An 11915-nucleotide genomic window follows, 5' to 3' on the forward strand; every position below is an offset into this window, starting at 1 on the left:
TGGACACAGCCTCAGATATGTTAGCTGCATTTTCTTGCTATAGTATGTTGCTTGAGTGGTCCACTCAGGGGTAGGTCCTCCTGGGAATGATGGTAAGAGAGGTGTGCTGGTTGGTCTTGTCAGCTGCCAGGTGGAGACGCTGCTGGGGTCACAGGGTGCCGCACTCCCCAGTGAGTTAATCCGGAGATTTCGTGCCGAGCGTGCTTTCAGGAAGTGGGGCCCAGCTGGAGGAGCATCATGGGGTGACCCTTTGGCGGATGCGTCTCTCGCTGATTCTGTCCCCTGTGTTCTGCTCCTGCCTGCTGTGAAGCTAGTGGCTGTGCGGTCCCAAGCCCTCCGCCATGCTGTTTCTGCCTTGGAGTTGGCTGACCATGGACTGAATCCTCTGAAACACGAACCAAGTTGATTATCTCCTCCTGTGAGTGTCAGGAGTAGGTATTTTGTCCCAGCAATGGGAGAGCTGAGCGATATGGGTAAGCACCCTCCTGGGGGTGTTATGGTGAGGGAGCTCAGGACGGAAATGTCTCCAATGTTCTCCTTTTCAAGCAAGAAAATCATTATTATTATTATTATTTTTGGTACTGGGGATCGAACTTGGGTCCTTGCACTTGCGAGATAGGCAGTGGAACCATTGAGCTAAATCCCCAGCCAGGAAGATTAATTTTCATTAAATCCAACTCTTAAGTGAAATGGCCATACCGAAAACTGACCCAAGCTGGCATCACATGGCAATCTTAAAGTGCTTTCTGCTGATGGAACGTGTGCCTGTCCCACAGCCCATGCCTACCGAGGGCCCTGGAAAACCTTGCCCCGGCCCAGGAGGGGAAGTCAGTTTTATGAGTGAACATATTCCACACGAAGCCGCTTACTTAATGGATATTTTCTAAGCTGTTGGTTAAAGAAGCTCTAGAATTAGCGAAACCCTGCTTCCAAAAAAAAAAAAAGATGATGATGAAGACGAAGAAGATTGAGGACAAATATACTTGATTGAGGATTCACCAAGTGCCAGGGACACCAAGGCTCAGGAAGGGTCTAAGTCACTAGGCCAGTGGGGGCAGATGCCTGGGCCGCTGACCCTGCAAGGCAGATTCATGCCGTTTCCACAGCCGGGGTGTGGCAGGTCTGAGCCTCGTCTTGATTCTGCCGGACTAGACAAGCTCCCCTGTGGTGGGTTGTCTTCCTGAACTCCCCAGACACCCAGGGGCACGGGCTGCTGCAGCCACGGAGTCCCCGCAGGTGCTCGCGAAGTGGCGATCGTGTTTCTCCCAGGGTCTTCGCATTTTTGGGTACTCCAGGTGGCTTTCTGTGGTTCACACGTTCCCATCACTGGGAAAGAGGATGAAGGGCACTGTTTCCCCAGAACTCCACACCCCTGGTCGTGGTGAGAAGCCAGGCCGCTTTCACGTGGTGTTGCAGGTGGCACAAGGGAACTGGCGTAGGTGAGGGAACTGTCCGTGCTGATTCCTGCAGACGTAGCCTCTGGGACCTGTGGGCTAAACCTGGTCTGAGTTCCTCAGCCTCTGTCCGCCTCTGTCTCTGCCTCTCTCTCGCTCTCTCCTCTCCTTTTCATGTGAATTACAGAGATAGAAACACGGCTATTTATCTCATTATTTTTGACCTGATTTTCTGATGACTACACAGTGACATGTTTATCAAGAGTGCCCATCGGCCCTTCACAGCCATTTCTCGGCTGTTGCTGAGTGTTACAGGCTGGTGCACTCAGCAGTAGGGAGCAGGGAACGTAGGCAGTGGCCCCGAAGAGATCGGGTGGCGCTCCATAGAATCCCTTCCCGCTATCCTGTACACTGTTTGAATGGGCTGATTCTTTTTGCTTTGTTTTTTGAGACAGGGTCTTGCTATGTAATCCAAGCTGGCCTTGAGCCTGGGATCTTCCTGCCTAACACCCCAGCATGCTGGGACTACAGGCTTTGTGCCGCCATTCCTGGCTTAGATTTGCTTGAATGTTGCAGTCCGTTTCCTCCCTAGGAACAGGTCCCAGAGGATTCTGGACTGTGAGTGAGGCTAAGTGTGGCCGCTCCTACTTCCTCCTGGTCTCCTGGCCCTGTGTCCCCTCACCTTGGAGGACAGAGCCCGCACAGTGGTGACCGGTTCAGGGTGCACCTGAACCTGTCAGTTTCTCATCTCCAACTGGGAACTTCCTCCTCACCTTTTGGGGGTCATTGTGCTGCTCGCAGGCCGTGGCTTCTGGAGGTGACCGTGTGGCAGGAATGATGGATACCAGCGGCATGTTTCCGCGGCTCCCCTTCTTTCCTGGACAGTGGTCCTGAGTTCTGAAGCAGCATCTGGGGTGGGAGGGTTGAGATCCATGTGCACCGGCGTCCTGGAGCAGCCAGGGGCACGCGTCATTGCCGATATCTCCAGGCGGGGCACACAGGCCTGTGCCCTCGACTCCATCCTGCCAGAGGTGAGAGGGGCAACACGGCCACGTGCCTGGAGCCGTGGATTTCTCCCTGCGCTGTGAGACTATGAGCTGCTTCTCAGCCCTGCTCCAGCAGAATGAACAAGAGCTCTAGGCTGGCTGATGTGCGGGGGGCCACGCCTAGCTGTGCCGGCGGAGACGTCGGGACTGTCACAGCCGCGTGATCTGGAGACCGTTCGGTGGCATTGGCAGGAGTCTGTTGTCATCGTCCCCCGCCATCCGGAGGAGGCTGTGACAGTGGCCACTACCCCCCCATGCCGTGGAAGTCTTTCACGTCAACTCTGATCTGTGGCATTTCCTCAGGAAGCAGTCCCCAGGGTTTGGGAAGTTTCGGAGACTTCTCCTTGGCCATTTCCGCTGTGCTAACCTAGCCAGAGGTCCAGAATCCAGCGCAAGCTTTCTGGTCTACTGTTGTCGAGTACTTCCAGTCCAGTTCCGCACACGAGGGCCGGTCCCTGGGAGCTCTCTGAACCTGCAGGCCCGTGAGCCCGACTTGGTCCTGAAATCCGGACGGTCTCCTTTCTCCAGGGCACAGCCATCTGAGTACACAGAAGCAGGTCCTTTGGGAAGACCCGGGAAGTCCAGGGCACACATGTCGCCACGTTGCTGGTCCGGTCACATTCTTTTGGAGCAGTGACTCGTTCAGGAAGGAGCCAGTGACACCCAATGACCTGGTCACCAGCACTCCCGGGAAGGACCCGGCCGCTCGAAGGAGTGAGGACGGACATGGTTGCATAGATCACCGTGTCCCTCCGTGCCCTGGAGGCTGGAGCCCACACTGGGGTGTGAAAAATGTCTGGAGGACTCCAATCCTGGTGTCAGCACTGCGGCTCCCCATCGAGTTGCACCCAGAGCCACACTAAGGTGAGCCGCTAAGTTCTGGGCCCTTTGAGTTTTGCTTCCAGTCCCAACTCACTCGTGGCGGGCAGCAGCGCTGCTGGGTGAGAAGGAGTTTCCAGTGGCTGCGTATGTTAGACCAGGGCAATGCCTGGGTCAGGGATCGGGTCCCAGGGAGCTTTTCAGACCACTCCTGCTCTCTCTCTCGCTCCGAGGCTCCCCCAGAGCCTCTCGGTGTGGGTGTGTGCACACGTGCGCATGTGGAGAGGCAAGCGACCTTCTGATTCGGATGCAACCTCCTCGGCAAGGCGCCCCTCGAACCAAGGGTAGAATGGAGCTTATCATCCATGGCCTCGAGCGTTCCTGGGACCCGCGAGCAGCGTGTGCCCGAGGCCCCAGCGAAGGACCCCACTGCTGCTTTCTGCTTCCCCTCCCGGGTGGGCGCTGCCTTATTCTCTCTCCTCCCCTTTCCTCATCCCGCCTCTTGGGACTCTGTTCAGGTTGATCTTTTAGGGTCTGTGAGCTTAGTCATAGAATTAAGGAATTCAAGGCATAAATTCAGCGTGTGATTCCCTGTGACAAGACCTGAGGACTGGGGTGCTGAAACACGCGTGAGAGGCGCAGAGAGGCGCAGAAACGAGTAGGAGGGGTCCACGAAGGAGACGGGCGGGAGGCCTGGCGGCTTGGTCCTTTCGCGCCCCCACCCCCATAGCGCAGCCCCACGGCCTCTTCTAAACGAGGCCGTTGCAAAGCCGCTTCATTCTCCCTGCGTGGGCTGCTCCAGCTTAGGGACAGGAGCGTGGCGGGCCCTCGGGTCACACCCTGTGCCTCAGAAGTGAAAGGTGGGGGACGAAAGCAGAATCAGGAGGAGAGCGTCGTTAGTGGAGGCGCGCCAGGAAGCGCCAGACGGGCTCTTGACAAGGGCTTCCGGCTGCGGCCCGAAGGTGCTGGCTGGCTTGAGGTGCAGGGAGAGAGAAAGGTGATCGTTCCTTGGCTTCTTCGGTTTCCGAGAGGGACCCTGGACACGGCCGATCCCTGGGAGCGCTCGGCTTCCTTAGAGAATCACCTGCCGGGTGGGGATCCCGCAGGCTGCTCCAGCTGCCCGGGCTGCTGTGGGCTGTGGTGGCCATGGGTGCTGAGCGGGGACAGAGGGTTCCCTGAGGAAAACGGCAAACACAGGGGAGACGCCGAGTGCCCTACAGAGGGTAAGAAAGTGACACGAGGAAGGAAGCTCGTAGGAGGCACCTGACGGAGTCGGAGTCCTTGACGTTTCCTGGCCCAGCCTCGTCTGCCAGGTCTACAGAGTGCACATCCTCGCTGGCAGTGCGGGAGCTGCACATCTGAAGCAACGCTGATGCCATCTTACACCTCATGAACTAGCAAAAAAGGCAACAATTCCAACCTGATGTGAAGGTGGCTCCAGGAGGTAAAGGGGTGAATTTTGGGGGGGACCGGGGATCGAACTGAGGACTTTGCACTTGTGAGGCAGGTGTGGCACCACTGAGCTAAATCCCCAGCCTGTAAAGGGGTGAATTTTGTCTCTTGAATGAAAATAAAAACAAAAACAAAAAACAGCAAACAGGAAAGGGTAAATGCAAGTACACCACGAGCACCGCGAGCGTCTCACCCAGAGCCCTGCGTCGGCCCCGCCCTCTCTGGCCCTGTGCCCGGGAACCCCTAGTCGGTCCCTGCGTTTCCCTACTGAGAATGTGTCACACCCGTGGGGTCACATGATAGCTAGATAAAATGTAAACCTGACAGTACTGTGTATGCTTTTGCTTTAAGGAGTCCACGTCTCTTGTGTAGTCTTTCCGTCCATCCGTGCATCTGTAGACTTGCATTTCCGGTGCACCTCCTTTCCTCGGGCAGGTGTGAGTTCCATATGGTGGCGTCTCTCTTTATTCTGAGGCACGTCGTTAACACTCTCTTGGAGTTTTCCTTTCCCTAGTTCAGCTCTGGTGCCGAACAGTGACTAGAGCACTTCCACCATGGACTGATTCCTCTACGCAATGGGATGTCTTTCAGGAAACTTGTCCGTTTTATGGGTTGGCAGGGTATGGGCATAGCTGTTCCGGTCACTCTCTTAGACTCTCAGAGTCACGGTTTCTGTATCGATGTGCCCAGTCATAGCTCTCTTACTTTTGATATTGCCAGTTGTTTTCGGCTGGATTTGCTTATCTTTAGGCGTTGAGTAGTGTCCCTGATTTTAAACCCTACCAACAGGACACAGCAAAGGCAATGGCCTGCTGCTCTGTGATTAGGTGACAACATAGATGACTTCCTTTTCCTAGCCGACCTGGGGCTTGGATCGGCCCAGTAACAGCCTGTCCCTTAAATGTCTAGATGTAGAATCAGAGTTCTGGCTGTGGAAGCCACTGGAATTGCCCCAGTAGGGGACTGTAAGAAGGGGCTCCACATGCAGAGGTCCCCGAAGGATGCAGAGGGTCACCGCATCTTCACAGGCTTCTGGTGCTGTAGGACGAGTGGGCCCTACTTGAGCCCGAATTCGTCCTGGGTCTGCCTGTCACATTGTTAATCCGCATGCTTCCACCCGGAGCTCCGGCTGCAGCTGCCGCGTGGGTGTGGGGACAGGTCCACTCCGGGAGCAGAGGGCCTTCACCCAAGCTCAAGCCCAGGCCGTCCTGGATCGCAGCCTCTGGGCTGCAGGTGCTCTCCGCAGCCCTTCCGTAGGAGGTGCAGGGCCTGAGAAAGCGAACTCGTTCCATGCTCGGACTCAGTGCGAGACCCCACACGGCCGGAGTCATGCTTCTCACCCGGTCTTTTCATCTTATTTCCCTTCCTTCACCCTCAACGCTCCGGCTTGCACCTGTGAGAAGAAAGCCTCCCCCTGTATCGGGCTTAGCTTTCCAGAGAACCTGGGCCAGAAGGAAGGTGACGCTCGGCGCTGCCTTTCTCCCGGCGCCCATCCTAACGGTGACTGCTGCTGAGCTGCACAAACAGAAGGGCTGCCCGCCCCGGCCGTCCCCAGGCCTGCATCCTGCGCCACCACACTCGCTCCTGTCTCGGTCCCTCCCCAGGTCCCCAAATCTACACGGACGGCAGTTAAAACTGAGAATTCACCAAGGTGGGAAGGAACCGATGAAGGAAATTTGATGGAAGATTGAATTTACAGTTTGGTCCAACATGTCATAGTGACCAGACAGGGGAGCTAAAATACTTTTCAGGAAATGGTCAGTTTTCCTGTTTGCCACAGGATTCTGTTGTGTTCGAGGAAAAGCCGTCGCCGGTGTCCCTGTCACTTTCCTCCCTGGCTTCCTGCGAGCTGTTTCATTGCTCTTCAGGGTGGCAGACGTCCTGGGGACAGTTGCAAGGGACAGAGCGGGTGCAGATCTTCTCCTCCTCTCCTCAGTCCTGGTTTGCAGCAGCCCACTGGGCAGAAGTAAAAGCTTTCCAGAAATATTGTAAGGGTTTTCTTTTCCGCTCTTCAATAACGGGAGCCACAAAAGCAGTTATTGCAGGTTCGTGCCTGCTCCTCTCTTCCTGGGGCTGTGCGTGGCTGGCCGGCAGGAGGAAGGCCTTTCCTCCCAGGCTGTCTGCGAGTGAGTGGGGTGCAACTTATTTCCCAAAAGCCTCAAAGCTTGCTAACTACAGCAGCCCAAAAAGCCGTTGATAAAAGCAGACCCGAGACATCGAGAACACGTGCGTTTCTTTGAATGCTGTTTGTATTCAGAGCAGCCTTATTTCAGTAGCATAAAGAGGGTTTCAGAGCAGGGGTCGTGGAGGGCAGCGGTCACCCTGGTTTCCTCGCACTTCCTGGGCTCCAGCACAGCTTAAGGCAGCTCATCCCAGTCTCGCCATGGCCACCCGTGGTCCCTGCAGAGCTTGTGGTCCGGTGACCTAGAGACTCCGAGGTGTCGCTCTGATTCCCACACACAGGACATCGGGATATCCAGGAGTGGCCCCAGGTCATCAGCTCGAGCACTGAGGGATTTTCTGCCTGACAAGCAGACCGTGGCAATCGCTGTTTGGACTTTGAGCTCTTACTTTGCTCCAGAGACAGTTTTTCTGGATGCAGGGAGGGAGGGATGTGTAACAGGAACAATACACAAGGCGACCCGTGTTTCCCCAAAGCCGAATAATATACAATAAGTAAAACGTGGCTTTTCTTGTGTTATCTTCTAAATCATTTCCCACTCACTACCCGCTTGCAACCTACAGACATGTTTAAGCCACCCTGTCCAGATGGAGAAAACCCCTCAGAAGCACAGCTCTGAATGAGGTGACAGAGAAGGCAATTATGGATCTGCAGAAAATCTGGCGTCACTGCAGCCATGGGGCCCGCCGGTGATGGCCCAGGACAGCTTCTCTGCACACCGCCATTCTGACTTCCACCCCCCCGATTCATTCTCTCATAGGCCTTCTTCTTGGGGGGCGAGGCGACTGCGAACTCAGAGCTGACTCCATGGGCAGGTGCCCCCCTCTGGCAGGAAGAGTCCTCATTTTCCTGATGTAGTAGTTGTTCAAGTGAAAATCCTCGATTGGAATCTAATGGCTGAGATCGCCAGCATTAACTCACTTCTGCAGCTGTGCCACATTTGGGTTATTTGCTCAAAAACTACAGCACGGAAGATGTTGGTCCTGAGGGGCTGACGCACCGAACAGGTGCTTTGTGTCCACAGCGATCCTTCCAGATCCAGTACGGGAGAGGAGGGACTGTGAGGGCCAAGACAGGCGGGGCGTTCTGCCACCTCATCCGTGTTTATCTTAGTAGTTATGTGACTCAACTAGATTCTCCGTCTTCCCAAGCCTCAGTTTCTCCATCTCTGAAATGGGCCCAGCAGTACCAGGCAGGGTCTGGCCCCTCCGATGAGTAGTTAAGAGGGCACGTTGGGGACATGGCGGGTAATCCCTCAGAAGGGATTAATGGACCCTGAGTTGATTCTCAAGGGAAAGGGTTGCCATAAAAGAGCAAAACTGTCCTGTGCCCTCTGTTGCTGCGTGACCTCTCCCTCTCATTGCTCCCAATTCAGGGTGCCGTCCATCCCCAGCCCTTGCCAGAGCTGTGCAATGCAAAAGCTGCAAGCTAAATGAACAAAACTCTTTTCATTAGGAAGTACTCGGCCTCATGGGTGAATACCCTCTGCTTTCCCAACTTCTTTATCCTCTTCCTGTACTGTTAAAGATTAGTCTATGTCCATGCTGTAATTTCTCCCCTCTCATTAAAAAAAAAAAAAAATTTTTTTTGAGACCAGTCTGGCTGGCCTTGAACTCACAGCGATCCTCCTGCCTCTGCCTCCTGAGTGCTGGGATTACAGGTGTGTGCCACCAGGCCCAGCTCAATTCTCTTTTTCTGTTTTCAGCACAGGGCTGCTGGGAGTTGAACCCGAGGCCCCACTCCTGCTAGGCCAACACTCTGCACAAGCTGCACCCACCTCATTAACTCAGCCCAGGATCAGCCAACCCTGGCCCTGACCATCCAGGGAGGCCCTGGCTGCTGAGCTCTCGTCGGGCCTCCTCGTGTTCAGTCTCCTAGTGGCATTGGAGGCTCCTGACCGCTTCCTCCTCCCAGAGCCACTCTCCTGTCTTTGCAGCTGTTGTCCGCTTCTCTCTGAGTCTCAGCTATGCCTGCAGTGGGGCTGTCTCCGGCCCTTTGGCTTCTTTTCTTTCGGTGATTGTGTTCCCCGGATTCTAGCTTGGGGTTTGCACCGGGTGTGTTTCCACGAGGAATCCACTGTCCACTTTCTGTCCTCTGTGTAACCTGAAGCTCCACCTCGCGCTTTCTCTGGCACCCCTGGAAGACATGTTTGATGACTCGAGGGCTGTGCTGGGCTCCCAGGGTGCACTTGGCCACCTGTAGACCTGGACGAGGGGCCGCAGAAGAATTCAACCCTGCCAACACTGAACCAAGTCTTGTCCTTATGTTTGCTTTGATTGTATTTTTCCTTCCACTTTAGCATGCCTCATGGCTTGTTGTTATGATTGCCAAGTCATAGGATCTAGGAGAGCGAGTTTTGTTTTTCTTGAGACAGGGTCTCTTCATGCAGACGAGGCTGGCCTTCAATTTATAGTGATCCTCCTGCCTCCGGCCCCTGATTACTGGGGTTACAGGCATGTGCCACCACACCCAGCTATAGGGAAACGAGTTTTAACGTCATGTCAGTGCTCATTAAATGTGTCGTTTCTGGTGTACTTGCCTTTGTCTCCCTTATTGTCTTTGGGTGCACCAAGAACTCCTGAACGGAACGTGTGCTGGTAGCTCTTTTGGTTGTAACCCATTCTCATTTAATTGGAACTCTGCCAACAAGGTGGTACGGTTTGGGGACAGAAATAATTCTATAACCCTCAGATGAAACCTCTGTCTGGTGGGCCTGTGTCCTGGAGTGGCAGCCCTCAAAAGTGTTTCTTAGTTTTCTTATTTCCTTGAGTGAGAGCAGGCTCAGGGTGGAGCTGAGTGTCTCTTGTGGGTCAGAGGAGCCTGGCAGCTCAGGCTAATTAATGCTTTGTCCTGCAGAATCTGATCTCCAATGGGTCCAAAAGTGTCACTGATTTTATTTGGTCCAGGTTTTTCTTGTTGCAGAGGCGGAGCTGGAACTGCCCCACCCTTTGTTCCGTGTGATTATATGTAAAGTGGGTTTTCAGGGGGCAGTGGTGCAGTGAGTGACCAGTGGCATTAAGGGTGAAAAGATTGCCTGGAGATGAGACTTAGTTCAGTCGCTGAGAGAACCGAGCCTTCGGGGAGACTCTGGGAGAAGCAAGAGCCACTACGCTGAGAACACTCTGGCTTTTATTTAGAATCTCAGTGTCTGAGAAAAAAAAGCAGGAGAAAAGTGGTTTGGGCCAGGATCTGTCTCAAGGCTGGCGGTTTTTCTTAGGAAAGGCAAAGGACATGGCCAGACCCAATGTGCTTCACCGAACTTCGTGTTGTTTAATCCCTCGATTCTCACACGGCTTGCGTGCTTTTGCCTGGTAGTTTAACCGCTCACTCCTCATAGAGCCTGTGTGCTTTTGTTCTGGAGTTGCATCACTCATGCCTGGACAGGTCCCCCACCGCTGCCCCTTTTTGTTTTTAAAATCACAGACGGGGAGAGAGAGGAATGTGGTGTCACTGGGGATGGGGCTTGATGCAGGAAGGCCATCGTGGCCTTGGCGTGGAGTGTCCACTGGAATAGCATATGGGGCTGTGAGGACGGAAAGAAAAAACAACAAAAGATAATTCCAGTAGTAGCAAGAATCCGGCGTGAAGCTTGAGGCCAGAAAACCAATTTTTTGGGTTCAACCAGTAGGCAATATCATTAAGGTAATTTAAGGTGATATTGTGAGCTTCTATTTGTAATTTATGAAGTTGGGTTCAAGTCAGCTCTGGAGATGATAATATCTCTGCCTAGAATTGTATGAAAGGCACCACAGAGAAGGTGTTGGACTTTCTTTTAGGACTGAGTGGTTCAATGGGACAGATGTGATGCCCATGGGATGGTAGTTGGCATCACGAGTACGCTGACCGCATGAGCTTGTTGATGCTTTTGAGCCAGCCGGCTGTCAACTTAAGGGCATCGAGTTACTATATGATTTTTAAAAATCAATGAATAGTATTTAGTTGAGAGATATTAAAAGTTATGTATATGACATGGGGGCTGGGAAGGAATACAATAACTACTTCTTGGTGGTATCAGGACTACATATAATGGTGAGGAAATACCATCTGTGGAGTAACAGATGCCAACCATTGGAATGGCCAGGGTGGCTACCCTCCTTCCCACAGTCCCTCAGGGGGCTGGGAGGCGGCAATTTAGTTTTGTCTGTATAAATTAGCATTGGAGGAATCTCCCACATAACTATATCTAAGACAGGAGAGGTTAAGAACATGAGCCCAATAAGCCATTACACTTACTTGAGGTATAAACGTCAGCAAACTCAGAAAGATAAGGAGCCTTTTTACCATTGTAATTTTGGAGTTGCAAGTGACTTATGCATCTTTGTAAGAAATAGGTTTTCAGAAGTGGAGACCATTCTTGTGCTTTGCAGTGTCCGTTCAGCTTGAGTGGTGAGTCCTTCTGTTGTACTGCGGCGAAACCTTCCGAATCACAAATTAGAAAATTTAAAATCTTATTAAATGAAATTATAGTCGTGGTTCATATATAGGTCCATATTCCCCTTTTTGTTTTACAAATTGGGCTTTGAGGAGCTCATTGGCTTGTTTTATAATGGCTCTTCTCGTGGGGCTGTGAGGGGTGTTGGTGACATGTTTCACAGGTCAGAGTTGGAGGAAAATTTGTGAGGAAATTGGCATTGTCCTCATTAGAAGTCTAGAGAACACATGGAAAAACATTGAGTCATTTTTAGTATGAAGAAGGGCAGTTTTAATCACTTGTAGATCACTCCACAACATAGGTTCAGTGATAAGATTGGGAGGTTGAATCAGGGAACTGGTATTTTTTTTTTATTATCAATTGTGGTTTTCTTAGAAGGTGAACTCCTCTATAATATTTTTTTTTCTTTTTATTGAGGTTATTGGTACAATCTAGGTATACAATACAATTACATTCATCATTGGGATCCTGTACCTTTACATAATAGGTCTTGATTCTCATTTTTCCCCTTGTCCCTGCCCTCCCTTCACCCCCTCCTCCCCTCCCCATTTACAAACACTTTGTTTCCATTTTTTCAGTTTCTCATATTT

General features: G+C 52.6%; 1 pseudogene; it reads right to left on the reverse strand.

Moving 5' to 3' along the window:
- Positions 1 to 7028: 7028 nt before the first annotated feature.
- LOC104853923 overlaps positions 7029 to 11915 on the reverse strand; it is a 26008-nt pseudogene continuing 21121 nt past the window's right edge.

The sequence above is a fragment of the Fukomys damarensis genome, unplaced genomic scaffold (assembly GCF_012274545.1).
Source record: "Fukomys damarensis isolate Sample0158 unplaced genomic scaffold, DMR_v1.0_HiC HiC_scaffold_5, whole genome shotgun sequence".
NCBI lineage: Eukaryota > Metazoa > Chordata > Mammalia > Rodentia > Bathyergidae > Fukomys > Fukomys damarensis.